At 51.5% G+C, this 4041-nt stretch overlaps 1 pseudogene; it reads right to left on the minus strand.

Moving 5' to 3' along the window:
• Window positions 1-883: 883 nt before the first annotated feature.
• LOC101657816 lies at window positions 884-3188 on the minus strand (annotated as a pseudogene).
• Window positions 3189-4041: the final 853 nt, after the last annotated feature.

The following is a 4041-nucleotide window of genomic DNA, read 5'->3' on the forward strand; positions in this document are numbered from 1 at the left end:
GGAAAAAAAGCAAACAAAATAATACTATAGTGGATTTACTTAGTGCTGTAGCCCCTGCCAGGGAAACCACAGTCTGCATTTATATGTTTCTTATATGAGATATATCTAATTAAAACAGGAGACGGGACAACAAGCTTTCTTCTAAGTTCATTTAAAGACATGTTTATGTTGTGTTTAAATTCCCTGTGGGGTAATGTAACGCCGATCCAAAGGGATAAAAGCAATTTGATTAGGCAACTGTGGGCCTCAGTGCATACTTTTAGCGTTAAGGACTTAAGATTCAATCCCCCCATGTCCCATACAAAAGCTAACTACTGAGGCTGCTTGTCGTGTGTCATCACGGGGGTCCGACTGATGGCATGGAACTGTCCTGCAGGGTTGCCGGGGCTGTGGGCTGTGTGGAAGCAGATTGCTTCTGGGTGAGTCCCAAGTGCCCGCCTTTCTGGACAGCCCCAGAAATGGGAAGACCACACGGGAACAGCTAAACTCACTCCCTTCGTATTTCCCGCTTCCCCACCAGCCTGGGCTTTCTAAGGTTGTTTGTTACGGTAGATGAGTGGTAGGGTCGGCTCCCACCTCTGTGTCACAGAACTAAACGTTGTCCACTGCTGCGCCGTCTTCATGGCAGATGGAATATTTGTGTCCATTGTTGTGATTATCTCCATGAAGTTTACCTCATTTTTGCTGACTGGGGAATTTTGACTTTACCAAAAGACTGTTTAAGACTTACCTTTACATGCCTTTTTATAGGATTGTTACTTTTTTTTAATGGGTGCATTCTCCTTATAAAAATAAGGTTTGTCTTTTATGACAAGTCACTTCCACAACTTTAAATGATTATTTTTTTACATTTGAAAGTCTTTTTAAGAATCCACAGGAGTTGTTACCCTTCTGCATTCTGTTTTTCCAAAAGCACTTTTTGGGAGGGGTTTCTGTTCCAGATTCTTTTTCCTTTTCTTTTCAGAAGCAGAAGATGGTTTTGTATCTTGTGTTTTTTTCTTTTTCTTCAGACAGCTAAGAGGATTGGGGCCACTGACTTTTTTGCGCTTTCTCCTGCTCTGCTCAGGCTTCTTGGCTAGCTCCTGCTCTCCTTTGAGTTGCTGGATGCTCTGCTTCTCATGCTCGGAGACAAGCTGACCTTGCCTCAACCGCTTTAACAAAGGTGATGGTTTTAGGAGAAGGTTTGTCCAGAACTATTGTGTTCTGTATAATGAACAGGAGAGGAATTCCAGGCCTTTTCTTGATTTTCACTGACAAATTTTGATCCTGTGTTGCCACAAAATAATGATGAGGATTGACTATGGAATTGACCCAGGCCCTGGGTCAGGTGGCTGGCCTACAGCTGCGGGAGCTGCTGCTCTCTGGCTGCCGGGACCTGTCTACAGAGGACATAGCTGTCCTGTGCCACCAGCAGCCTGGCCTCACCTCCCTGGACCTCAGCGGCTGCTCGGAACTGGCTGATGGGGCGCTGCTGGCTGTCAGCCTGGGCCTGCGGCACCTGCAACGCCTGAGCCTGCGGAAACTGCAGCGCCTGACTGGTGCCTGCTGTGCCACCCTGGGGTGCCTGCGGGAACTGCGGCACCTCGACCTGGCCTAGTGCTGCCTGCTGAGCGGGTGGGAGCTGGCCCAGGCCCTGGGCTCAGAGTGCAAAGCCCCACCGCTGGCCCTGGCCTCCCTCAGCCTGGCCAACTGCTCTGCCCTCAAGGACGCCACAGTGCTCTCCTTGGTGGCAGCACTAGCTCCCAGCCTCAGGGTGCTGGACTTGTCTTCCTGCATGGCCCTCACCAGCCAGAGCCTGCAGGCCATCTGCACCAAGCTCCCCCACCTCTCCGTCCTGCGCCTGGCTTGGTGCAGGGAGCTCCAGGACTGGGGGCTCCTGGGCCTAGGGGAGCCAAGTGAGGAACCTGCACAGATGTTGCAGCTGTACCCCGAGTTGGAGCATCAGGCCACAGACCCCGAAGAGCGACCTCCCAGCCCACAGGGCCCCTCCCCGCTCCTCCTGCAGGCCCTGCATGAGCTGGACCTCACAGCTTGCAGCCAGCTGACTGATGCCAGCCTGACGAAGGACCCTGGACACCACTGGGCAGGCATGCAAGCGACTCCGGGTGCTGGATGTGGCCATGTGTCCTGGGATCAGCATGGCTGCCGTAAGGCGCCTCCAAGCCCAACTGCCCCAGGTGACCTGCATCCAATCACGCTTCGTAGGTGGGGCTGACCGGTCCCTAAAACTCTGAGGTCAGGCCACTGGCCCCTTAGTCCCGTCATCCCCAGTCCTGACCTCTTGATCTGGAGTCTGACTCTGTCCCCTGCCTCCTTTCTCTGCTACCTGCCCCCAGAGTGCCTTTCCCAAGCTCCAAACCCCTCTCCTAGGGAGGGCTTGGGGTAGGGTCCATCAATGCAGGGCCCACAGCATCTTCTCCAGCTCCATGTGGCCGGAACGGCCCTGGGCCCAGCCCCAAGGTGGGCAGGACGTAGTGCTAGGAAGGGAGGGACAGACCTGCACCTCTTGGCCTTGCCCCCTTCTCAGACCAGGAGGCCTGGCCTTAACCTTGTCCCCTGAAGGCACCCTTTCAGTAATAAATCAGTGTTTGCTGTGAACCCAAACAAGATTAAAACTGACTCCCCAAATTTACTCATATGCAAGAGACAGGAAAACATCAGCAAAGCCAACTGCAGCAGCTCTGTAGGCACTCTGTGAGGGGTGGGGTGGGGGGTGGGGGAGGACAGCTGTCCCAGGGGCGTGGGTGACTTGGTGCAGGCGCCCTGCTGCAGCTACGTGAAGGCGGGGTCGGTGATGCTGTGGTCAGGGTTGCAGGTGAAGGCGATGGTGATGGCGTTTTTTTTTCTTTCTCCATCAAACCACCATGGAAAGCAGGCATTCGGATCCACTCACTGCATTCTTGAAATTGGGACAATGTCGAACTTGGCATTCTGTGCAATCAATTTTGCCCCATATAATTCCTTTCCCAGCGTTTCTAACTCCTTTAGCACACACCTGGTGGTACACAGCTGCGTCTTGGCCATGAGGGAGCGGGCAGCTGCTCCTGCAGCTGGATGCGGCCCCACAGTGTCGCCTGACAGAAGGTGTCCTCGAGCAACAGCTGGTAGGGCTCGCGAACTCCGAAATTGTTGCAGAAGAAGCCGAGATGCTTCTTGGCGTGTGTCTGCCTCTGCCTTGTGATCTTCATGTCTGGCCTCCCGGACCAAGCCCACCGGACCAGCAAACTGGATTGTTACATTTTTAAGAGCAGTTTTTACCCCCTTTGGCTTACTCGTATACAACTTATTTTTGAGAGCAATGAAAATGTTCCAAAGTGAACTTCAATTTGGAGAAAATTGGGATGTTTGCAAAATACTAAAAATGTCCACATTATACACATCTGCTGATTAGGCAACTGTGGGCCTCAGTGCATACTTTTAGCGTTAAGGACTTAAGATTCAATCCCCCCATGTCCCATACAAAAGCTACCTACTGAGGCTGCTTGTCGTGTGTCATCACGGGGGTCCGACTGATGGCATGGAACTGTCCTGCAGGGTTGCCGGGGCTGTGGGCTGTGTGGAAGCAGATTGCTTCTGGGTGAGTCCCAAGTGCCCGCCTTTCTGGACAGCCCCAGAAATGGGAAGACCACACGGGAACAGCTAAACTCACTCCCTTCGTATTTCCCGCTTCCCCTCCAGCCTGGGCTTTCTAAGGTTGTTTGTTACGGTAGATGAGTGGTAGGGTCGGCTCCCACCTCTGTGTCACAGAACTAAACGTTGTCCACTGCTGCGCCGTCTTCATGGCAGATGGAATATTTGTGTCCATTGTTGTGATTATCTCCATGAAGTTTACCTCATTTTTGCTGACTGGGGAATTTTGACTTTACCAAAAGACTGTTTAAGACTTACCTTTACATGCCTTTTTATAGGATTGTTACTTTTTTTTAATGGGTGCATTCTCCTTATAAAAATAAGGTTTGTCTTTTATGACAAGTCACTTCCACAACTTTAAATGATTATTTTTTTACATTTGAAAGTCTTTTTAAGAATCCACAGGAGTTG

The sequence above is a fragment of the Echinops telfairi genome, unplaced genomic scaffold, assembly GCF_000313985.2.
Source record: "Echinops telfairi isolate 266 unplaced genomic scaffold, ASM31398v2 ScPeMD7_23;HRSCAF=83, whole genome shotgun sequence".
NCBI lineage: Eukaryota > Metazoa > Chordata > Mammalia > Afrosoricida > Tenrecidae > Echinops > Echinops telfairi.